The sequence below is a fragment of the Macaca fascicularis genome, chromosome 20 (assembly GCF_037993035.2).
Source record: "Macaca fascicularis isolate 582-1 chromosome 20, T2T-MFA8v1.1".
Classification (NCBI taxonomy): domain Eukaryota; kingdom Metazoa; phylum Chordata; class Mammalia; order Primates; family Cercopithecidae; genus Macaca; species Macaca fascicularis.
This window is the reverse complement of record NC_088394.1, coordinates 49,383,015-49,409,104: the sequence shown is the minus strand read 5'-3', so window position 1 is coordinate 49,409,104 and position 26,090 is coordinate 49,383,015. Positions and strand designations below refer to the sequence as shown.

At 42.5% G+C, this 26,090-nt stretch overlaps 1 protein-coding gene and 1 pseudogene across 3 annotated transcripts in view; both read right to left on the bottom strand.

Moving 5' to 3' along the window:
- The window catches only part of RBL2 (RB transcriptional corepressor like 2), a 132,503-nt gene that overhangs the window by 82,493 nt on the left and 23,920 nt on the right, over window positions 1-26,090 (bottom strand). The window lies entirely within an intron of this gene.
- Window positions 21,929-22,874, bottom strand: LOC107128400 (large ribosomal subunit protein eL6 pseudogene; annotated as a pseudogene).

Below are 26,090 nucleotides of genomic sequence, written 5' to 3'. Positions count from 1 at the left end.
AGATGGGGAACCAATCAAGTATGACTGCCAACAAATTATAGTTCAGACTTATGCCGCCTGAGATGATCTCTTAGAAGGCCCCTTAGCTAATCCTGACCTTAACCTATACACCAATGGAAGTTCATTTGTGGAGAATGGGATATGAAGAGCAGGTTATGCCATAGTTAGTGATGTAACTGTATTTGAAAGTAAGCCTCTTCCCCCAGGGACTAGCACCCAGTTAGCAGAATTAGTAGCACTTACCTGAGCCTTAGAACTGGGAAAGGGAAAAAGAATAAATGTGTATACAGATAGCAAGTATGGTTATCTAATCCTTCATGCCTATGCTGCAATATGGAAAGAAAGGGAGTTCCTAACCTCTGGGGGAACTTCCATTAAATATTACAAGGAAACCATGGAGCTATTGCACGCAGTGCAAAAACCCAAGGGGGTGGCAGTCTTACACTGCCAAAGCCATCAAAAGGAGAAGGAGAGTGGACAACAGCAGCATACGCAGTTGGCACAGGCAGGGAAAGACCAGTAGAAAGGAAAGAGAGAAATACAGAAAAAGAGAGAGACAGAGAAAGGAAGAGATAGACAAATAGGGAGTCAGAGAGAAAGTCAGAGAGAAAGAAAGAAATAGACAAAGTCAAAGAGATAGAGAAAGAGACAGAGACAGAAAGTCAAAGAAGGAATGAGAGAAAGAGACAAAGAAGAAGCCAAAGGGAGAGAAACAGAGAGATAGAAGTAGTAAAGAAAAAACAGTGTACCCTATTCCTTTAAAAGCCAGGGTAACTTTAAAACCTATAACCGATAATTGAAGGTCTTCTCTATAACACTCCGATACCACCTTGTTGTCAGTGCAAACAAGGGCATACCCCTAAAGCACTAAGGCCACTGGCAACCCATAGCCTTCCTATCAAAAATCCTTGATCCAGCAGGTTTCCTAACAGGGGATCTAAATCTTAATTAATTACCATACAAACATGCGAGTTGTTTGCACTCAGCCAAATCTTAAAGTACTCACAGAATCAGTAAGGAACCATCTATACCAATTCTAAGTTAATATGGACTGAACGATGTTTTATTAATAGCAAAGAAAAATTAAAATCCCAAACTTACACGGTTTTCAACAAAAGTAAAGTTTGCTAAAAGTTAACAGTGTAGCATGCATTATCCTACTACCACACACTCTCAAAGGCTTCCTCAGAGAGTCTGCAAGAAATAATGAAATCTATCCTTACTCTACAATCCCAAATAGACTCTTTAGCAGCAGTGACTCTCCAAAACTGCTGAGGCCTAGACCTCCTCACTGCTGAGAAAGGAGGACTCTGCACCTTCTTAGGGGAAGAGTGTTGTTTTTACACTAACCAGTCAGGGATACTATGAGATACTGCCCAGCGTTTACAGGAAAAGACTTCTGAAATCAGACAATGCCTTTCAAACTCTTATACCAACCTCTGGAGTTGGGCAACATGACTTCTCCCCTTTCTAGATCCCGTGGCAGCCATCTTGCTGTTACTTGCCTTTGGACCCTGTATTTTTAACCTTCTTGTCAAATTTGTTTCCTCTAGAATCGAGGCCATCAACCTACAGATGGTCTTACAAATGGAACCCCAAATGAGCTCAACTAAAAACTTCTACCAAGGACCCCTGGACCGACCCACTGGCCCTTCCATTGGCCTAAAGAGTTCCCCTCTGGAGGACACTACAACTGCAGGGCCACATCTTCACCCTTATCCAGCAGGAAGTAGCTAGAGCAGTCACTGGCCAAATTCCCAACAGCAGTTGGGGTGTCCTGTTTAGAGAGGGGATTGAGACGTGACAACATGCTAGCAGCCCTCGCTCGCTCATGGCACCTCCTAGGCCTCATTCTTGAGGTCAATGAGACCAAGAACCCACCAATTCTGGACACAATAAGTCTCTTATCTTAGAATATTTTTCCTTGTTTATGCCTCTATGAACAACAGAAATGAAAAGGGGGTCTATTATGTGCATTTATAGGGTATAGTTTTATTTGTGAAGGATTTTGCAGTCAGCCTTGTACTTGAGTAACCTTATACTTTGATAGATAAAAGAAGAAGATCCAATGTAGGTGAGAAACATTTTTTTTTTTTTTTTTTTTGAGATGGAGTCTTGCTCTGTCGCCCAGGCTGGAGTGCAGTGGTGTGATCTCGGCTCACTGCAAGCTCCGCCTTCCGGGTTCACGCCATTCTCCTGCCTCAGCCTCCTGAGTAGCTGGGACTACAGGTGCCTGCCACCACGCCCGGATAATTTTTTGTATTTTTAGTAGAGACGGGGTTTCACCATGTTAGCCAGGATGGTCTTGATCTCCTGACCTCCTGATCCACACGCCTCGGCCTCCCAAAGTGCTGGGATTACAGGCGTGAGCCACTGTGCCCGGCCTTAAGAAACTTTAATGGTACATATGACGCCTCATTTTCAGTCAAAACTGCTCTTAACCCACATCATGGGTTAAAGAGAACTTTGCCAGGAGGCCTTCACTCTTATAGAAGGACATCATTTGTTAGGTCCTTCTTTCATGGCTTACAATAAAAGAGGCAGTAATTAAAAATGTATCTCTCATGATAGGCTCTACAGCAAATTCTACTGTAAAGGCTATGGTTACAAAACAAACTTTCAATTCTCTTGTGAAAGTTTTGCTAAATATTAGAATTGGCTAAAGAGAAAAGTACCTATGCAGCTGCTAACACTTGTAGCCTAGGGAGAAATGCATCAAATGTAGATTATAAAAATTCAGTTGCAGGGGATTTATGAAAAAACCACTGAGTCAAGCGAATAGACTGAGTCAAGCAAATAGACTCTCCATCTAACTCATTTTTTAATCTACGTAATTTTAGGTGGTTAGGTTTATGGGGACCCTGCATAATGAGCATACTCCAAACTCTTGGTATTATCCTCCCGATAGTCATAAAAATAGTCTCCCTGGTGTGCTGTATTCTCTCAAAGTTTTTATTGCTTGCATGCAGCCATCTCTAGAATGTCAAATAGTCTCTCTTCAACTGGAATGACAAGGGCAGAAAAACATGTGCAACCATGAGGATACCATGACCTGTGAATGACACGCTGAGACTGGAAACCCAAAATGATAGTAACAGAGAGTGGTATTAAGGCCCTAAGTTTTGGTCACACTCTCACCTAAATGAGAACCTAACCAAAAAGGGGGGATTTTTAAAACAAAAAATTGGAGGCCATTGTTTTGGACTAAGCTCATGCACTAGGACCCAACGGGCCAAACCAAACTAAAATGGAGTTGCTCATGCTAAATGTGACATAATCAAACTAAGACTTTGAGGAAACACATATATCTTACAAAACACCAGGTTTTGTTTTTCTCCTGTAAACAGGACGTTCCAGCATAAGGAGATCTCCTCTACTCAGTCCTTGTTCCTACCTTTGCAAAACTCACTGTTCTACTGTTTCTCAGTGGGTTTCAAGACCAAATAAGTACATTTACAATGGTGATAGTGACATCAATAACTAAAGTTTTGGTCAATCTCTCAATATTAAGAAAATTTTTTTGTCTATAAATCTTCTTCCACCACGTGACTGCGCTGGAGGCTCTGAATCTGTCATGATTCTGGGGGCTGCCAGATTTGTGAATTGTTCATTATTCAATTAAATTCCTTTAAATTTAATTCAGTTGAAGGTTTTCTTTGATCAATTTCAATTTTTTACTTGCAGATGCTATCTTACTCAGGCAAGGTTGAGGCAAATTTACATTTTCCCTGGTATGTGAGGAGTCTCTTGTGGAGATCTCAGTTAACCAGCACCTTTTCTCTGATGAATTCCATTCAGGTATTTATGGCCCTTATGGACTGATACTCTGAGCCCAGCAGGCCTACCCCTCAAACCAGCTCCTGCTATTGTGAACGAGAATCTGTCTGCTAAAAATTCAACCCACAGTATAAATTACAAACAAATAGCTAATTTTATACACAGGGAAGCGCAGGCAATTGGTAATAAATACACACTGCCCTTTTAGCCCTTGGTGTCATTATAAACAATTACTGTGGCTGGGTGCGGTGGCTCACATCTGTAATCCTACACTTTGGGAGGCCAAGGTGAGTGGATCACTTGAGGTCAGGAGTTCAAGACCAGTCTGGCTAACATAGCCAAACCCCATCTCTACTAAAAATACAAAAATTACTTGGGTGTGGTGGTGCATGCCTGTAATCCCAGCTACTCTGGAGGCTGAGAAAGGAGAATCGCTTGAACCTGGGAGGCGGAGGTTGCAGTGAGCCAAGACCGTGTCACTGCATTCCAGCCTGGGAGACAGAGCGAGACTTTGTCTCAAACAAACAAAACATTTACGGCCAGGCACGGTGGCTCACAACTGTAATCCCCGCACTTTGAGAGGCCAAGGCGGGCAGATCACGAGGTCAAGTTAGAGACCATCCTGGCCAACATGGTGAAACCCCGTCTCTACTAAAAATACAAAAATTAACTGGGCATGGTGGTGCGTGCCTGTAGTCCCAGCTACTTGGAAGGCTGAGGCATGAGAGTCACTTGAACCCAGAAGTCAGGGGTTGCAGTGAGCCAAGATTGTGCCACTGCACTCCAGCCGGAGGACAGAGCAAGACTCCGTCTCAAAACAAACAACCAAACACAAAAACAAAAAACAATTATTGCCTTATGGTGCCTACAAGGATGTTGGAGTGGTATGGTATCATGGTATGGTATTATCTACCCTCAACTGCTTTGTAGCACTGAGGTTTCAGACACTGATATAGCTGAATATTTGTCCCCACCCAAATCTTCTGTCTAATGTAATCCACAATGTTAGGGGTGGGACCTGGTGGGAGGTGAGGTCTCATCTGGTCGGAGCCCTCATGGCTTGGTGCTGTCCTCCAAATGGTGAGTGTGTTGTCACGAGATCTGGTCAATTAAAAGCGCGTGGCTCCTCACACTCTCTCTCTTGCTCCTGTTCTTGCCATGTGATATGCCTGCTTGCACTTCGCCTCTGCCATGCTTAAAAGTTCCCCGAGGCCTCCCCAGAATCTTAGCAGACGCCAGCGTCGTGCTTGTGTTACAGGAAAGGGATTCCAATCCAGACCCCAAACCCCAAGAGAGGGTTCTTGGATCTCTCACAAGAAAGAATTCGGGGAGAGTCCATGGAGTAAAGTGAAAGCAGGCTTATTAAAAAGGTAAAGGAATAGGCCAGGCACTGTGGCTCACGCCTGTAATCCCAGCACTTTGGGAGGCTGAGGCGGGAAGATCACCTAAGGTCAGGAGTTTGAGATCAGCCTGGCCAACATGGTGAAACCCCACCTCTACTAAAAATACAAAAATTCACCAGTTGTGGTGGTGGGCGCCTGTAGTCCCAGCTACTCTGGTGGCTGAGGCAGGAGAATCGCTTGAACCAGGGAAGTGGAGGTTGCAGTGAGCCGAGATCGGGCCACTGCACTCCAGCCTGGGTGACAGAGCAGGACTCTGTCCCCCCACAAAAAAAGGAAAAAAGAACGTAAAGGAATAAAAGAAAAGAATGGCTTCTCCACAGGCAGAACAGCAGTGTGGGCCGTTTACCTACTTATAGTTAGTTCTAGATTATATGCTAAACAAGGGGTGGATTATTCATGAGTTTTCTGAGAAAGGGGTGGGCAATTCCTGGAACTGAGGGTTCCTCCCCTTTTTAGACCATATAGGGTAACTTACTGACATTGCTGTGGCATTTGTAAACTGTCATGGCACTGGTGGGAGTGTCTTTAGCATGCTAATACATTATAATTAGCATATAATGAGCAGTGAGAACGACCAAAGGTTACTTTCATAGCCATCTTGGTTTTATTGGGTTTTGGCTGGCTTCTTTACCGCAACATGTTTTATCAGCAAGGTCTTTGTATCTTCTGCTGACCTATCTCATTCTGTGACTTAGAACGCCTCACCTCCTGGGAATGCAGCGCAGTAGGTTTCAGCCTTATTTTACCCAACCCCTATTCAAGATGGAGTTGCTCTGGTTGTAACGCCTCTGGCACTGGTACAGCCTGCAGAACTGTGAGCCAATTAAACCTTTTTTTTTTTTTTTTCTTTTTTGAGACAGAGTCTTGCTCTGTTGCCCAGGCTGGAGTGCAATGGCACGATCTCAGCTCACTGCAACCTCAGTCTCCCAGGTTCAAGTGATTCTCCTGCCTCAGCCTCCCGAGTAGCTGGGATTACAGGCGCCTGCCACCGTGCTGGTTAATTTTTTTTGTATTTTTTTTAGTATAGACAGGGTTTCACCATGTTAGTCAGGCTGACCTCAAACTCCTGACCTCAGGTGATCCACCCGCCTAGGCCTCCCAAAGTGCTGGGATTACAGGTGTGAGCCACCGTACCTGGCCCTAAACCTCTTTTTACAAATTATTCAGTCTCAGTTTGTTTTGTTGTTGTTGTTTGGTTGGTTCTCTTCTTTTTTTTCTTTTTCTTTGAGACAGACTCTCGTTGTGTCACCCAGGCTGGAGTGCAGTGGTGGGATCCTGGCTCACTGCAACCTTTGCTTCCCGTATTCAAGCAATTCTCCTGCCTCAGCCTCCCAAGTAGCTGGGATTATAGGCATGCACCACCACGCCTGGCTAATTTTTTTTTTGTATTTTTAGTAGAGATGGGGTTTCACCATGTTGGCCAGGCTGGTCTCAAACTCCTGACCTCAAGTGATCCACTGTGTTGGCCTCCCACAGAGCTGGCCTCCCAAAGAGCTGGCATGAGCCACTGTGCCCAGCCTCAGGTGTTTTTTTTTTTAACAGCAACACACAAACGGCCTAACACTGACACTTTTACCTATTATTGTCTTCCTTCTTACATTCAGCCTATAAGATGTTTCTTTTCACTGGGCTCACCATATGATCTCTTGGTAACCCTTTTCTTTCTTTCTTTTTCTTTTTTTTTATTTGAGACAGAGTCTTGCTCTGTCACCCAGGCTGGCGTGCAGTGGTGTGATCTCAGCTCATTGTAAGTTCCGCCTCCCGGGTTCATGCCATTCTCCTGCCTCAGCCTCCCGAGTAGCTGGGACTACAGGTGCCTGCGACCACACCGGCTAATTTTTTGTATTTTTAGTAGAGACGGAGTGTCACCATGTCAGCCAGGATGGTCTCGATCTCCTGACCTTGTGATCTGCCTGCCTTGGCCTCCCAAAGTGCTGGGATTACAGACGTGAGCCACTGCACCCAGCTTTTCTTTCTCTTATTGTGGGGAGGGCTACTTGCTAACAGAGTAAGTAAAGTGGCTGGGAATATATATCAAGGATTAACAGGCCATGAGTAGCCAGTGCAGTGGCTCACTCCTCTAATCCTAAAACACTGGGAGGCTGAGATGGGAAGATCATCCAAGTGCAGGAGTTTGAAACCAGTCTGGGCAACATCACAAGACCCCCATCTCTACAAAAAATTTTAAAAATTTGCTGAGCGTTCTGGTGCATGCTTGTGGTCCCAGGTACTTGGGAGGCTTAGGTGAGAGGATTGCTTGAGCCCAGGGGTTCAAGTCTGCAGTGAGCTATGATTGCACCACTGCACTCCAGCCTGGGCAACAGAGTGAGACCCTGATTTAAAAAAAAAAAAAAAAAAGGCCACGGGTGAGAGCATATCTTGAGTAGGGGGCATGAACATTAATGATTGAGTTTAAGAGGTTTGGTTCTTGGAGTCTGATTAGTAATTTATTCATTTAACCAGAAAGCCTGCCATCCATCCATTAAAACATTCAACAAATGTTTAGTAAGTGCCTACTATATGTCAAATACTTTGCCAGACACAGGATATAGTAGTAAATTACATGAGTATGGTCCCTGCCCTTATACAGTTGTGATCTCATGGGGAAAACAGACCCAGAACAAGAATTGGCATATGCGAATATGACATATCATAAAAGTGAAACTTCAGGGAGCTATAGGAGTGCATCACAGAAGACCTTAACCACGTGTATGTGTTTGCGAGACAGAAAGAAGGAGGGAGAGAGAAGGGGTGAGGTGGGGGTGATTGGGTAGGTAGGAGTGGACAAAGGTTTTTCTTTCTTGCCCTTCATTTCCCTGGGGAAGCATCTGAAAGTTATAGCTAAAGGAAGGGAAGGAGGATTTGTTTCAGGTAGAGGAACACGCTTATTATGCAAACACCCTGAATCAGGGAAAAGCATGGCTGCTTCAGGGAGTTAAATGAATGTGAACGTGGTTTAAGTGTAAAAAGTGAAAGGAAAAAGGCACAAGATGTGGGTATGGATGAGGTCAAAGGCCTGGGGAAAATATCGGCCTTGATTCCAAAGGTGATTAGAAGCCACTTAGGGTTTTTAGGCTAAGGAGGGCAGTAACATTCCTCTCTCCCAAGAACTGAGAACAGTGCTTAGAGCTAAATAGTTGCTCAACTGATGAAGCTAAATACCTGGCTTGACTGACTTCCAGGCCACAGCTGAATTCTGTGCTCCTGAGATTAAATCTACCATGCTGGTAGGATGGATTCCTCAGTCATCATTCAAAATGTAAAGTCTTCTACCTAAGTCAGGATGAAATCTTTCTCTCCTTGCTATCAGCCAGTCCCTTCCTTATGCCCCCAGGAGGCACTCCCAGCTCCTTTTTTCCTTTTCTTTTTTGGAGACAGAGTCTCACTCTGTCGCCCAGGCTGGAGTGCAGTGGCGCGATCTCGGCTCACTGCAACCTCCGCCTCCCAGGTTCAAGCAATTCTCCTGCCTCAGCCTCCCAAGTACTGGAACTACAGGCGGGTGCCACCATGCCCGGCTAATTTTTGTATTTTTAGAAGAGGCGAGGTTTCACCATGTTGGCCAGGATGGTCTCGAACTCCAGACCTCGCGATCTGCCCATGTCGGCCTCCCAAAGTGCTGGGATTACAGGCGTGAGTCACCATGCCCGGCCTGAGATTGAATTTTTAAAGTTTAATTCCTTTGAGGTCATTGCAAATCATTCAATAGTTCATTCCTTTTTTATTACTAAGTACTATTCTATTGTATGACTGTACCACAGTTTGTTTAGCCATCCACCTGTTGAAGGACATTTGGGTTATTTAGTTTGGTTGCTAAAAATAAAGCTGCTTTGAAAACTCATGCACAAGTTTTTGCATGAATATCAACTTTTATTTCTCTAGGGCAAGTGGCCAGGGGTGCAGTTAGTAAACAGTTAAGCACATTTCTAATTTGTGAAAAAGACACACCAAACTGTTTTTCAGGGTGGGGTTGTTCACCATTTTTGGATGACACTATTCAGAGACCTGTAAACCTGTACTCTCCTGTGCACTGTTCATCCTCAAGCAGTGAAAGTAGCATAGCAATTAGGCCAATTACCCCACAGCTGCTGAATTTATGAACTTATTTCAGCCTCCCCAATAGCTGGGATTACAGGCGTGTGCCACCATGCCCAGCTAATTTTTGTATTTTTAGTAGAGATGGGGTTTCATCATGTTGGCCAGCCTGGTCTCGAACTCCCGACCTCAAGTGAACCACCCGCCTCTGCCTCCCAAAAAGCTGGAATTACAGGCGTGAGCCACTGCACCCAGCCTTAAAAGCATTTTCGGCTCCTATTTTCAACTGATGATGGGCGTTGTACACTGTAAAGACAATAAATCTTTGCATTAAATTAGTGGGAAAGAAGCTCAAAACCCAGCCTGGTGATTCATTATTTTAATGACTTCCGGCTTTCCTGCAAAACCTCTCTCTTCATTCGGTGTTGGCAGTTTGAGCCCCTGTTAAGGATTCAGGCTCACAATGAAGCTTCCATAAATTTCTGGGTATCTGTTATGCTGGCATGTAGGTCATTCTCCTTTAGGAATGATGAAGAGGCTGGAAAGCGGTTGCTCCAAGTGAAGGGGGAATTTTTCAAACCTGAGCCGTCCAAGCTCAGCATGGAGTGGGCTGTTGACTCAGGGGCTAGCAGAGGCAGCTAGGAAACATGCAAATCTGCAATCCCTTCTGCCAGGTCTGTCCCAGCAGGTGTCACTAAAAGGCAGCCCTGTGTGCTTCTGTCACTGTGGCAGCCTTGTCAAGGAAAGTGGAAGGGAAAAGACACCCAGTGCTGAATTCCAAGCAGAGATGGAGTTTTATATATATTGATTTATATTTGTATTATGAAACAAAAATGGTTGTAAGTAGCTGTTCTTTCCTTTTACACACAACGCTAGCTATTTACATTCCTAACTGAATGTCTAAAGAGGTACTTAAACTGACATAAAACGCAGGCGATCTTATGACCAAACACTTAGTGCAAAAAAATAAAACTTCAAATTGCAAGTAGTCCCTCCAAATATAGAAAGGACCAGTATTTTAAGAGGTATGTTAACTAAAATGTGGCAATGTAAAGAGCAGAGCAGGAAGAACATTTAACTCTGAAACGTACAAGTCAATTTCATAGTCAGTTTCCAGGGTCCTTCCACAACAACTTCTGGGATCTCTTTTCTCTACAATGGAGGTAACAATAGTAGCTATTTCAGAGCAGGAAAAGGCTTAGAGCAGTGTTAGAATAGGGTAATTGCTATATAAAGTTTAGCTATTTGTACATTGTAACAAACCTGCAAGCTTTTTTATTGGTAGTCAATAATAGATTTTTTTTTGGAAAAGTAGCAGCCTCCTGTCTGGGGAACACCTGCAGTTCCCACTAAGTGAACACTGGTGTCTGCTAACCTTTGCCTCTATTTCTCTCTAATATACTGTTAAGCTGTTCCTTGATTTAGCAATTTCATTTACTTTTTCTTTTGATTTAGCAATTTCATTTACTTTTTCTTTTTTTCCTTTCCCTTTTCCTGAGAGTCCCGCTCTGTCGTCCAGTCTGGACTGCAGCCGCTGCCATCATAGCTCACTGCCAACTCGACCCCCAGGGGCTCAAGCAATCCTCGTCTGCATCAGCCTTCAGAGTAACTGGGACTACCTGCGTTTTTCCCTTAAGAGACCCGGTTTCAGGCCAGGCCCGCTGGCTCATGCCTGAAATCCCAGCACTTTCGGAGGCCAAGGCGGGCTGATCACCTGAGGTAGAGAGCTCCAGACCAGCCCGACCAACACGGAGAAACCCCGTTTCTACTAAAAAAATACAAAAATAGCCGGGCATGGTAGCTCATGCCTGTAATCCCAGCTACTCAGGAGGCTGAGGCAGGAGAATCACCTAAACCTGGGACGCGGAGGTTGAGGTTACCTGAGATCGTGCCTTTGCACTCTAGCCTGTGCAACAAAAGCGAAACTCCGTCTCAAACAAACAAACAAAAAAAAAGAAAAAAAAAAAAAAAAAAAAGAGAGAGAGAAAAAGAAAAGAAAGGAGGGAGGGAGAAAGAAGGGGAGGGGAGGGGAGGGGACCGGGTTTCACCATGTTGCCCAGGCCGGTCTGGAACTCCTACGCTCAAGCGATCCGTCGCGCTCGGCAGTCCAAAGTCCTGGGATCACAAGCGCGAGCCACCATGCCAGGCCGATCTATTCCTTTCTGATTAATCAATGGGCCAGGCGCAGTGGCTCACGCCTGCAATTTCAGCACCCCGGGAGGCCGAGGCGGGCGGATCACCTGAGGTCGGGAGCTAGAGACCAGACCGACCAACGTGGAGAAACCCTGTCTCTACCAAAAATAAAAAAAAAAAGAAAAAAAAAGTACAAAATTAGCCAGGCATGGTGGCTCACGCCTGCAGTCCCAGCCACTCCGGAGGCTGCGGTAGGAGAACCACCCAAACCCTGGAGACGGAGGCTACAGCGAGCGGAGACCGCGCCCCTGCACTCCAGCCTGGGCAACAAGAGCAAAACCCCACCTCAAAAAAGAAAAAAAAAAAAAAAAAAAAAAAAGACCAGGTTTCACCATGTCGCCCAGACTGGTCTGGAACTCCTAGGCTCCAGTGATCCGCGGTGCCCGGTTGTCCAAAGTCCTGGGATCACAAGCTTGAGCCACCACGCCAGGGCCATCTATTCCTTTCTGATTAATAAATCAGGGCGGGCGGGGTGGTTCACGCCTGCAATCCCAGCACTTTGGGAGCCCGAGGCAGGGGGATCACCAGAGGTCGGGAGCTTGAGACCAGCCTGACCAACACGGAGAAACCGTGTCTCTACCAAAAAAGAAAAAAAAACAAAAAAACAAAATTAGCCAGGCAGGGTGGCTCAGGCCTGCAATCCCACCCACTTGGGAAGATGAAGCAGGAGAACCACCCAAACCCGGGAGGCAGAGACCGCGGCGAGCCGGGACCGCGTCACTGCACTGCAGCCTAGGTTAGAGTAAAATCACGCCTCAAAAAAGAAAGAAAGAAAAAAAAAAAAAGACCAGGTTTCACTATGTCGCCCAGACTGGTCTGGAACTCCTAGGCTCCACTGATCCGCGGCGCCCGGCCGTCCAAACTCCTGGGATCACAAATGTGAGCCACCAGGCCCGGCCGATCTATTCATTTCTGATTAATAAATTAGGCCTGGCGCAGTGACACGCCTGCAATCCCAGCACAACGGCAGGTCGAAGCCAGGGGATCTACTTTGGGTCCGGAATTGGTGGGTTCTTGGTCTCACTGACTTAAAGAATGAAGCCACGGACCCTCCCAGTGTTACAGTTCTTAAACATGGTGAATCCAGAGTTTGCTCCTTCAGACGTTCAGATGTGTCTGGAGCTTCTTCCTTCTGGCAGGTTCCTGATCTTGCTGTTAGGAGTGATCCTGCAGACCTTCATGGTGAGTGTTACAGCTCTTAGTGCGTCTGGAGTGGTTCATTCTTCCCGGTGGGTTTGTGGTCTCGCTGGCTTCAGGAGAGAAACTGCAGACCTTTCGGTGCCCCTTACAGCAGCCCATAAACGCAGCCTGGACTCAAAGAGTGAGCAACAACAAGATTCATTCCAAATAGGGAAACAACAAATCTTCCACCGTAGAAAAGACGACCCAAGCTGGTTGCTACTATTGTCTGGGGCAGCCTGCTTTTATTCCCTTATCTGACCCCACCCACATCCTGCTGATTGGTCCATTTTACAGAAAGCTGATTGGTCTATTTTACAGAGAGCTAATTGGTCCATTTTGACAGCGTGCTGATTGGTGCTTTTACAATCCTTGAGCTAGAGAGATTCACAGAGTGCTGGTTAGCTAGATACAGTGTTAGCTAGATACAGAGTGCTGATTGGTGCACATACGATCCTCCCGCCAGATATAAAAGTTCTCCAAGTCCCCATCCAGTTTAGGAACCCAGCTGGCTTCACCCAGTGGATCCTGCACCAGGGCTGGAGGCGGAGCTGCCTGCCAGTCCATAGCGGGGCTTGCACTCAACAGCCCTTTGGCTGTCCATGGGACCGGGCACCACGGAGCAGGGGGCAGAGCCGGTCAGGGAGGCTCAGGACTCGCGGGAGCCCACTACAGCGGGGGAGCTCAGACATGGCGGGCTGCAGGTCCCAGCCCTGCTCCACAGGGAGACAGCTAAGGCCCCGTGAGAATTTGAGTGTGGGGCAGGCCGGCACTGCTAGGGGACCTAGCAACCTTAGCAGCTGCTGGCCCAGGTGCTAAGCCCCTCACTGCTCTGGGCCAGCGGCTCCAGCCGGCTGCTCCGTGTGCGGGGCCCTCGGAGCCCACGCCGGCACCTGCCAGAACTCGCACTGGCCCGCGAGCCCTGCGGGCAGCCCTGGTTTCCGCCCGCGCCTCTCCCTCCACACCTCCCTGCAAGCAAAGGGAGGTTGCTCCAGCCTCAGCCAGCCCAGAGAGGGGCTCCCACGGTGCTGTGGCGGGCTGAAGGGCTCCTCAAGCGCTGCCAGAGTGGACTCTGAGGTTGCGGAGGCACTGAGAGGGAGGGCTGCTAGCACATTGTCATCTCTCAACTTGAGGTTGGGAGTTTGAGACCAGCCTGACCAACATGGAGAAACCCTGTCTCTACCAAAACAAAAACAAAAACAAAATTAGCAGGGCATGTTGGCTCATGCCTGCAGTCCCAACACCCTGGGAGGCCGAAGCTTGTGGATCACTTGAGGTCGGGAGTTTGAGACCAGCCTGACCAACATGGAGAAACTCCATCTCTACCAAAACAAAACAAAACAAATTAGCCGGGCATGTTGGCTCATGCCTGCAATCCCAGCCACTGGGAAGGGTGAGGCAGGAGAACCACCCAAACCCGGGAGGCGGAGGTAAGTGGAGACCACGCCACTACTGCACTCCAGCCTCCACAACAAGAGCAAAACTCCAACACACACGAGAGAGACCAGGTTTCACCAAGCTGCCCAGGCCGGATGGAGTCTTGCTCTGTCGCCCAGGCTGGAGGGCAATGGTGCCATCTTGGCTCACAGCAACCTCTGCCTCCTGGGTTCAAGAAATTCTCCTGCCTCAGCCTCCCAAGTAGCTGGGACTACAGGTGTGTGCCACCATGCCCAGCTAATTTTTTTTTTTTCTAGTAGAGATGGGGTTTCACCACATTAGCAAGGCTGGTCTCAAATTCCCGACCTCAGACAACTCACCCACCTCCCCGTCCCAAAGTGCTGGGATTACAGGCGTGAGCCACCGCACCCAGGCTTTATCTTTCTTTTGTCCTCCAAATCTCTGGCAAACAATGATCTTTATAGTTTGCCTTTTCCAGAATATCATATAAATGGAATCAATCATTCCAATAACTTATGCATGTAAGTTTTTCAAACTTCCTTGTTTCACCTAGAAATATGCATTTGATATTCATCTATGTTTTGCATTATGCTCCTTTTTGTTAATGACTAGTATTCCATTGTAGAAATGTACTGTAGTTTGTTTACGCATTCACTTATTGAACATCATCTTATTTGCTTCCAGTTTTGGGTGAATATGAATATGGCTGCTATAAACATTTGTGTACAGGTTTTGTGCACAGGTAAGTTTTCAAATCAGTGTGCAAATACCTAGGGACACTATTGTTGGATCATGTGATGAGACTATGTTTTACTTTGTAAGAAGCTGCCAAACTGCTGTCCTAAGTGGTTGTACTATTTTGCTTTCCCACAAGCAATACATGAGAGTTTTCAGCACCCCACAGATTAACTGTTAATAGCAATTGCAATTTTCCTGATTTTGGATTTTAACAATTGTGATAGGTGTGTAGTGGTATCTTCATTGTTGATTTCATTTGAATTTCCCAAAAAATGATATTTAGCAAATTTTTATATACTGATTTGTCATCTGTATATCTTTGTTTTGTTGTTGTTGTTGTTGTTGTTGTTTGAAACAGAGTCTCTCTCTGTGGCCCACGCAGAGTGCAGTGGTGTGAATTTGGCTCACTGCAAGCTCCGCCTCCCAGGTTCACTCCATTCTCCTGCCTCAGCCTCCTGAGTAGCTGGGACTGCAGGCGCCTGCCACCACGCCTGGCTAATTTTTTGTATTTTTAGTAGAGATGGGGTTTCACCATGTTAGCCAGAATGGTCTCGATCTCCTGACCTCGTGATCCGCCTGCCTCAGCCTCCTGAAGGGCTGGGATTACAGATGTGAGCCACAGCGACCAGCCTGTATATGTTTTTTGATGAAGTGTCTCTTCAGATATGTTGCCCACTTTAAAAATCAAATTTTTATTTTGAGATAAAATTTTGTAGATTCACATGAAGTTGTAGGAAATATAACTTCCTACAGATCCTCTGTAGCCTTTATTGAGTTTCCCCCAATGATAACACTTGTAAAACTATGGTACAATATCACAACTTGATATTTAAGTTGATGCAGTCAAGGTATAGAACATTTTATCTTTGTAGGGAATTGCCAAACTCATCAATAATGTATGGGTGATCCAGTTTCTCCACATCCTTGCCAACATTTTATTGTTACTATTTTTTATTGTGATAGGTAATGATATCTTATTGTCATTTTAATGCATTTACCTAAAGGCTAATGATATGGAACATCTTTTCACCTGGTTACTGTTGTACCCCGAACGAAGGGACCAGCTGAAGCCACGGCAGAAGAACATAAATTGTGAAGATTTCCTGGACATTTATTAGTTCCCCAAATTAATACTTTTATAATTTCTTACGCCTGTCTTTACTGCAATCTCTGACCATAAATTGTGAAGATTTCATGGACACTTATCACTTCCCCAGTCAATACCCTTGTGATTTCCTATGCCTGTCTTTACTTTAATCTCTTAATCCTGTCATCTTCGTAAGCTGAGGAAGATGAATGTCGCCTCAGGACCCTGTGATGATTGCGTTAACTGCATACATTGTTTGTAGAGCATGTGTGTTTGAACAATATGAAATCTAGGCACCTTGAAAAAAGAACAGGGTAACAGCGATGTTCAGGGAACAAGGGAGGTAACCTTAAACTGACTGCTGGTGAGCCGGATGGAACAGAACCATATTTCTCTTCTTTCAAAGGCAAATAGGAGAAATATTGCTGAATTCTTTTTCTCAGCGAGGAACATCCCTGAGAAAGAGAATGCGCTCCTGAGGGTAGGCCTATGAACTGCCCCCGTGGGGGTGGCCACCTTTTACGGTCAAAGCCAAAGGGATGAAATAAGTCCTGGTCTCCCGTAACGCTCCCAGTCTTATTAGGACGAGGAAATTTCCACCTAATAAATTTTGGTCAGACAGGCTGTCTGCTCTCAAATCCTGTCTCCTGATAAGATGTTATCAATGACAATGCGTGCCTGAAACTTCATTAGCAATTTTAATTTTGCCCCATCCTGTGGTCCTGTGATCTTGCCCTGCCTCCACTTGCCTTGTTATATTTTATTACCTTGTGAAGCATGTGATCTCTGTGACCCACACCCTATTCATACACTCCTTCCCCTTTTGAAAATCACTAATAAAAACTTGCTGGTTTTACGGCTTGGGGAACATCACGGAACCTGCCAACATGTGATGTCTCCCCCGGACATCCTGCTTTAAATTTCTCTTTCTTGTACTCTTTCCCTTTATTTCTCAAACCAGCCGAGATGCTTAGGAAATAGAAAAGAACCCACGATAAATATTGTGGGTGGGGTTTTTCCCCAATAGGTTACCTGCCATCTGAATATCCTCTTAAGTGAAATATCTCTTCATGTCCTTTTCACATTTTCTAATTGGATTATTTGTTTTTCTGCTGTGGTTTTAGAGTTTGTTATATATTCTATACATGAGTTCCTTTGTGAATATTGGCTTGCAAATATTTTTAGTGGTCTGTAATTATTTTTATTTCTATTCATAGTCTTTCAAAGAGCAAACACTTTTAATTTTGATGGAGTCCAACTTGCAATTTTCCCCATTTCCCCTTCAATGGTTCATGCTTTTGGTGTAAAATAACAGAGCTATTTACTTAGCCCTAGATGCAAAGTCGTTTTCCTATTTTTTCTGAAGTTTGGTAGTTTTAGTTTTGCATGTAAGTACATAATCAATTTTTTAGTTAATTTTTGTAAAAATGTGAGGTTCAGGCTGAGGTTCAATTTTTTTGGCCTATGGATGTCCAGTTGCACCACCACCATTTACTGAAAAGGCTATCCTTCCTCTATTGAGCTGCTTTTGCAACTTTGTCAAAGATCAACTGTTTTTTTCTCTCTTTTTTTTTTTTTTCCTGAGGCAGAGTCTCACTCTGTCTCCCAGGCTGGAGTGCAGTGACCTGATCTCGGCTCACTGCAAGCTCCGCCTCTTGGGTTCACGCCATTCTCCTGCCTCAGCCTCCCAAGTAGCTGGGACTACAGGCACCCGCCATGATGCCTAGCTATTTTTTTGTATTTTTAGTAGAGACGGGATTTCACCGTGTTAGCTAGGATGGTCTCGATCGCTTGACCTCGTGATCCGTCCGCCTCGGCCTCCCAAAGTGCTGGGATTACAGGCATGAGCCACCACGTCTGGCGTTTTTTTCCTCATTTTATAGTTAGGTTGCTTAATTTCTTATTGTTGAATTTTAAGAGTCATTTGTATGTTTTGAACCCAAGTCCTTTGTGATTTGAAAATATATTCTCAGTCTATGACTTGCCATTTGACCTTCTTAACATAATATTTCACAAAGTAAAAAGGGTTTTTTTCTTTTAATAAAGCTTTTGTCAATTTTTTGTTTCATGGGGTTGTACTTAAAATTTCATCAAGGTACAAATATCCAACAAGGTCACATAGATTTCCTCCTGCATTTTCTTCTACAAGTGGTATAGCTTTGCATTTTACATTTAATTTATAACACATTTTGAGTTAATTTTGTGTAAGGTATAAGATGTGTGTCTAGGTTCATTTTTTAGGGGAGAGGACGTATGTATGTCTAATTGTTTCAGCAGCACTTGAGAAGACTGTCTTCTCTTCATTGAATTGCCTTTGTGATATATATGTGTGTGTGTATATATATGTGTAGATATGTGTGTGTATATATAGATATGTGTGTATATATATACAGACACACACACACATATATATCTCAGTTGACTATATTTGTGAGTCTGTCTCTGGACTTTCTATTCTGTCGCATTGATCTGCATGTCTGTTCTTTCACCAATACCATGATGCCTTCATTGCTTTAGATTTATAGAACATTGTGATGTATTTAATGTCAGGTAATGCAAGTCCTATCACTTTGTTCTTCTCTAATGTTGCATTGGTCTTTTACCTTTCTATAAAAAAATTTAGAATAAGTTGGCCAATATCTTCAAAATAGCTTTCCTGAATTTTGATTAGGATTGTGTTGAATCTATAGCACAAGTTTGAAAGAATTGGCATTTTAACAATATCAATTCCTCCACTATATGAATATTGACTACTTTTCCATTTAATCAGATCTTCTTTGATTTCCATCATCAGTGTTTTGTAGTATTTCACATACAGACACTAAAGTAATGTTTCAGCTTTATACCTCAATACTTCATTTCTTTGTGTGTGTACTGTTTTAAATAATGTTTTCTAAATTAAATTTCAAATTTTAATTGTTCTATTGCTCTTTTTTGTTACATATGACAATTGACTTTTGTATGTTATACTTACCCACTTAGGTCCAGAAGTTACATTCATTTCAATTTCCTACATAGACCATCATTTCATTTATGAATAAAAATTGGTTTCTTCCTTTCCAATCTATATAATTTTTCTTCTTGTCTTATTTCCCTGGCTAAGACTTCCAGTATGATGTTGAGTATGAGGAGTTAGAGAGGACATATTTGACTTTTTTTTTTTTTTTTTTTTGAGACAGAGTCTCACTCTGTTGCCCAGGCTGGAGTGCAGTGGCATGATCTCGGCTCACTGCAACCTCCGCTTCCCGGGTTCAAGGGATTCTCCTGCCTCAGCCTCCTGAGTAGCTAGGATTACAGGTGCCTGCCACCACGCCCAGCTAATTTTTTGCATTTTTAGCAGAGACGGGGTTTCAACAAGTTGGTCAGGCTGATCTTGAACTCCTGACCTCGTGATCTGCCCACCTCAGTCTCCCAAAGTGCTGGGATTACAAGCTTGAGCCACCATGCCTGGCCTTGACTTCTTAATAATCTTAGAAGGCAAATACTTAAGTCTCTTGCCATTAATTCTAACATTAGCCACAGACATCATACACATACTTTATTTGGTTAAGGAAGTTCCCGTCTATTTGTAGTTGAGTGGGTTTCTTTAGATATTTTAATTACAAGCGGTGCTGAATTTTGTTCAAAGCTTTTTCTGCATCTGTTGATAAGATCATACAGCTTTTCTCAGTCTGTTAAGAGGAATATACATATATATGTGTGTGTATATATCTCCACATTTATTTGTATGTATACATTCTCATGTATACATAAGAATACACCTATTCTTTGCTGCTACAATGTATTAAAGGCCTTTGATAATGCTTGTTCACTACATCCCATCCCCTTTCACTCGCTCAAATACTTTGTTTCTATAATAGTTTCCCTTTCTCTGGCATCTTCATTTTTTTCTCTTCCTGCACCATTCCAATCACCTCACAAGCATGCTGTATGTACTATCTCCACCAAAACACACAGGTGTGCATGCACAAACACACACATACATATGCACCTCTCTGTATTAATCCAAGTTATCAATTTTTTACCCCACTTCCCTTTGTAGAAAAAAAATTATATGACTCATCTCTCAATTCTCTTGAATCTACTGTAAGATTTTTATCCCCACAACTCATCATTTTTGCCAAGGTCGCAAGTGACCTCCACCTTGAGAAATCTAATGGACAACTCTTTTCCTCTTAAATTTGTTGGCAGTACTTGACATGGCAAAATTGCAAAAGCAACTCAATAGAAGAAGGATAGCCTTTTCAGTAAATGGTGATGGTGCAACTGGACATCCATAGGCCAAAGACATCCCTGTGTCTTTATCCTTCATTTAAAGGAAAGAGGAAAGGGGAACAGGAGGCAGATATAATACTCTCCAAGTTTTCATACCTTCCTTCTCAGGCACTTTGCTGGGCTTGTTCTTTTTCTTTCACCCAACCTCCTAACATAAGAAAACATTAACCTTTAGTTCCTGTTAATGATCTTTCTGCTATTCACATTCATGTTAATAAGTGATTCCATCTGGTCACAGGCATTAGTTAGATAGCATGTATATGAACAGAACACGCCCCAAATTTATCTTTCCTTCCCTGTATTCCATTGTTGAATTCCCACCAAAACTCAAAATTTCCACTGAAATCTCTTATGCCTAATATGCTCCCAAACAAATTCTTGATTACAGCCATCCATTTCCACTAACATTTTCCTCCTTTAGTCCTACCCATCTCAGCTGATGTCAGCTTCTAGCTGCTGAGACAAAAATACTTAAAAACTACAATTCTTTCCACTTTCCCATACCCCTGCATAGCCAAGCCATGAACAAATCCTATTTGCTGTAACTTTAATATATATTCCCAATCTTGCCACTTTTCACTATTTCTGACACTCGCATCCTTAACCAAGCTATAATTACCACTTGCCTGGAATAATTAGAATAGTTTAATTGGTTTTCATTTACTTCTGTTCTTGCCTCCCTGCAGCCTATTCTTCACACAGCAGCTATTGTGATCGTTTAATGTAGAACTCAGATCTAATGGCAAAATTTCTATACCACTTGGAACAAAATTCAAATGCTTGCAGGGTTCTGGTGTCTATGCACTTTGATACTCATTTCCTCTTGCGCTGCTCACTCTCCTCTATTCTGGCCTTCTGACATTGCTTACTCTTCTCCTAGATTTTCCCTTGGTTCCTTCACTTACTTAATTCTAGTCTATGCTGAAGTATCTCTTTAGAAAGCACTTCCCAGAACACTTTAGCCAAACAAACAAACAAACAAAAAAGCCCCTCTGCCATACCCAATCTCTTCACTCTGCTTTCTTTTTCTCCTTTGCACTTATTACTACCAAAAATTTTATCACATATCCAATTATTTCCAATTATTTACTTGCTTACTGTATATTGTCTCTCATTAGAAAATATGCTTCATCTGGATGGTGGCTTTACCTGTGTAGCTTCATAACCATATTTCCTGAAGGGCTCCTGTCATTCAGGTGGCACTCAAATATTTACTGCATGACTAAATGAATGAATCAAAGGAAGGGGCAAGAGACACAGGTGTTCCCATTCTCTAGAATTTTTAAAACATAATGACACTACTTGTAAAAACAACAAAACACCGAAAACACAGTTATAAAGAGTGTAGAAATTAGTAAATAATAATTGTGTACCTCCCTAAAAGATAAGAGTTCTTAAGGAAAGGTGGGGAACCTGTTGTACACAAGTTATAAGAAAACGTGTCAGTGACTGTGGACAAAAGGGAAGCATGGCCTATGCCCGCAATGTCTATACATTCTTATTAAATTATTAAAGTCCTGGAGTACTCAGATATATGGAGTCTTATTCAACTGTGGATGAAACATACACAAAAAATATTTCTGATCCTATATTAATACATCCATGAGATGGTGTTATATTTAAAATTATTGTAGAATTTCTGAATAACTAAATAAGAGTCATTTGCTACATGCATATTTATGTAGATTTTTAAATATAGTTAACTAAAAAATTGGGAATTTCATGGGCAATTACACAAGTTATTCTAAAGCAAGATACTATAGTGGTAAATCTGTCAAGCTTTGGAATGAAAGTTAAAAAATGAAGAACCTCAAAGAATTTTTACTTATAATTCATAAGACATCTCTTCTTTTTTTTTTTTTTTTTTTTGTAGTTAGCTATTTAATGGGTTCTTAAGACATTTAGAACACCAGTTTGAGAGGATCAATTCCATTCGTCAGGGCAAACACAGATTGCAGGTAGCCCTGGAGCTGAGGAACAGCTTTGACTTTTGGTAAAATTTGTGAGTCCACAGCTTTCTGATCAATCTTGTGCTGCTCCGTAATCTCCTATTTCTCTTTTTCTGTGTCGAAGATCTCACCTTCCTGGTGTCTGGGCTTCAGCAGCTGCTGCTTCTTGAAGTAAGCATCAGTAAGATGTTTTGGGATTTTGACATTGCTGATATCGATTTTGGTTGAGGTGGCAATGACAAATTTCTGGTGTGTTCTTCGTAGAGGAACTCAATTGAGGACCAGAGGTCCAGTCACAAGTAACAAGCCACTAGCCAGCTGCTTCAGGAAAACCACCCTCTTGCCCCTGTGGCGTCCAGTGAGGATGATCAGAATGGTCCCAGGGGTAATGCTGGCTTGCAGTTTTCTCAGTGCTGACTGATGGGTTTTTTTTTTTGCCATGGCTCAACAGCTTTCGAGGCACATCTTCAGTAGGATAATATCGAGGCATTCTGCGAAGTTTAACCACCCGGGTACCGCCGTTCTTGTCACCACCAACTGGTTCTATAAGAGTTGCAAGAAGCTCCTCCTCCTTTTTCTTTTCAACCTTGGATTTAGCGGCTGAGTACTTCCTCTTGTACATGGCCTTTCTGGAATACATGGCAGATCGGGAATACCTGCCAATTTCTCTGACAAGGACAGGGTTGCGGCTGTAATGGGGCTTCCCCTTCTTGGGCTTTTTAGCCTTAAGGTTACCCTTTTTCACCTTGCCACCAGCATCAGCCTTCTTGGCTTCGGGTTTCTTCTCTTTAGTATCTGGCTTCTCAACTTTTTCACCCACCATCTTGCAAGATGGGAAAGAAACGTCTCTTCTTTTGAGAAGTATCTGTTCATGTCCTTTGTCCACTTTTTAATGGGGTGGTTTGGTTTTCTTTAGGAAGTTTGAAGTTCTGTATAGATGCTGGACATTAGACCTTCACTAGATGCATAGTTTGCAAAAATTGTCTCCCATTCTGTATGTTGCCCGTTCGGTCTGATGATAGTTTCTTTTGCTGTGCAGAAACTCTTCGGTTTAATTAGATCCCATTTGTCAATTTTTGCTTTTGTTGCAATTGTGTTTGATATCTTCATCATGAAATCTTTGCCCGTGCCTATGTCCTGAATGGTATTGCCTAGGTTGTCTTCCCATTACCCTTAGCAAACAAACGCAGGAACAGAAAATGAAACATTGCAAGTTCTCACTTATAGGTGGGAGCTAAATGATGAGAACACATGGAGAGAATAAAAAAAATAACTAACGGATACTAGACTTAATACCTGGGTAATGAGATAATCTGTACAACAAACCCCCATGACACGTTACATAGGTATGTATGTTACATAGGCATGTAACAAGCCTCCACATGTACCCCTGAACTTAAAATAAAAGTGTATTTTAAAAAGGCATGATATCAGCCCGCGAGAAATATTTTTATTAAGTTCAAGATTCACAAAAAGGCATAACGAAAGAAAAATGAAGATAACTATTCTCTCTAGTCCAAAGGTGGCAGTATTCCCCTACTTCTTATCAATTGTTTATCTTCTATAGTTTCCTTTATCATTATCTCTATTGAAGTTATTTGAAATCTCATATAATCCTGCCCTCAGGAGGCCCTAGCTTTCTTATCATTTCTAGTGCCAAAATAAAATACATATGAAACTAAAGCAAAGGAACACAGGAAAAGTGGCTGAGAAATTGGTACAATAATCTAGGCCAATTGAGGATAAAAGTTCCATGATTCAAAGGATGAAGACAGTGTCTGATAGATGGATATTATGATACAGAGATTTTACTTGGACAATGCTTTACTAAGAAGAGAAATGAGGCTGAGCAAGGTGGCTCACACCTGTAATCCCAGCACTTTCGGAGACCGAGGCGGGCGGATCACCTGAGGACAGGAGTTTGAGACCAGCGTGGCCAACATGGTGAAGCCCCATCTCCACTAAAAATACAAAAAATTAGCCACCGTGGTGGCAGGCGCCTGTAATCCCAGCTACTCGGGAGGCTGATACAGGAGAATCCCTTAAACCTGGGAGGCGGAAGTTGCAGTGAGCTAAGATCACACCACTGCACTACAGTCTGAGTGACAGAGCAAGACTGCCTCTTAAAAAAAAAAAGAGAGAGAAATGAAAAACCTTAAAACAGGCACAGACACCCATATTCAACATACATTTGATGGTTTCCAAAAGGTCAGTTAAAAATGAGCATTTCTATAGCTACTGATTAAATCATGCATATGTCTTTTTTTTTTTTTTTTTTTTTTTTTTGAGACGGAGTCTCGCTTTGTCGCCCAGTCTGGAGTGCAGTGGCGCGATCTCGGCTCACTGCAAGCTCCACCTCCCGGGTTCACGCCTTTCTCCAGCCTCCCAAAGTGTTGGAATTACAGGTGTGAGCCACCGCGCCTGGCCGCATATGTCATTTTTAAACAGCTTTATTGAAGCACAAAAGAAATACAATAAAGTGAACATAATTAAAATGTTTGATAGGTTGCTCTATGTATATATCTGTGAAACCATCAGGACAATAAAAACATTTCAATCATCCCAAAAACTTTCCTTGTGTGTCTCTGTAATTCCTTCTTCCCACTCATCCCTGTCCCACTCTTTAACTCCAGATAATCGCTGATCTGCTTTCTGTGAAATTTTGCATTCTTTAAAATGTATATAAATGAAATCATGCATTGTGTGTACTTTTTTCTGTCTTCTGTCATCCAGCATAATTATTTTCAGATTCATCTATATTGTAGCGTTGATCAATGATTCATTCTTTTTTTATTGCTTAATAATAAGTATGAACATAACATATCCATTCAATTGTTGATAGAAATTTGGGTTGTTTTCACTTTTTGGCTATTAAAATAAAGTTGCAATGAACATTAATATATGAATCTTTGTATGAACATATAATGTTCTTGGCTAAATCCTTAAGAATGGAATGATCAGATCATATTTCTTTAAAAAAAAAACTGCCAAACTTTTTCAAAATACATGAATCAAGTTTCTATTACTTCTTTAGTCAACTTTGGTAGTTTGTGTTTCTAGAAATTTTTCCATTTCATCTATGTTATCTAATTTGTTGTAATACAATTGTTAATTTTATTTCCTCATAATCCTTTTATTTATCTAAGGTCAGCAGCAATGTCCTTTTATGCCCAGTTGTAATAACTGAATATTTTCTCTCTCTCTCTCTCCATCTCTGTCTCCCCTTCCTTCTCTTTTTTTGCTCTCTCTACTTTTCTTGGTGAGTCTAACTATAAGTTTGTCAATTCTCCTAATCTTTACAAAGTACAAAGTATTACTTTGTTGATTTTCTCTACATTTTCCCATTCTCCAATGTATTTACTTCTACTCTAATCTTTACTATTTCCTTCCATTTGCTTTGAGTTTAGTTGGTCTTTCTTTTTTACTTTCTTGTAGTGAAATTTTGGTGATTTATTCCTCATATAGGTGCTTACAGCTGTGTTTCACGCTGAGCACTGCTTTAGCTGCATCCCATAGGTTTTGTTGTGTTTTCTTTTTCTTCATCTCTAGGTATTTTCTAATTTCCTTTGTGATTTCTTTTTTGACCTACTGTTCTTTGAGTAGCATGTTGGTTAATTTCTACATATTTGTGAATTTCTCTAATTTTCTTCTATCATTGTTTCCCAATTTTATTCCATTGTGTTTGGAGAACATACTTTGATGTTAAGTCTATCAAATTTTTTATCATGATGTATTTCTGAATTTATACTTTCTGGAATTTTTTGAGCTTTTGGTGTTTTTAAAAAATCAAATTTTGGAAGTTTTCATCATTATCTTTTTCTTTCTGTTACTCTAACTATATAATTTCAATTGACCTAACTTTAAGTTCCCTAATTCTTTTTCTGACTGTTCAACTCTGCTATTTAGCCAATCTAGTGAATTTTTTTTTTTTTCAGTTATTGTGCTTGTCCACTCCAGATTTTCTATTTTGTTCTTTAAAAAAAATTTTCTATTTTTTTTTAAACTTTAAGTTCAGGGATACATGTGCAGGTTTGTTACATAGGCAAATTTATGTCATGG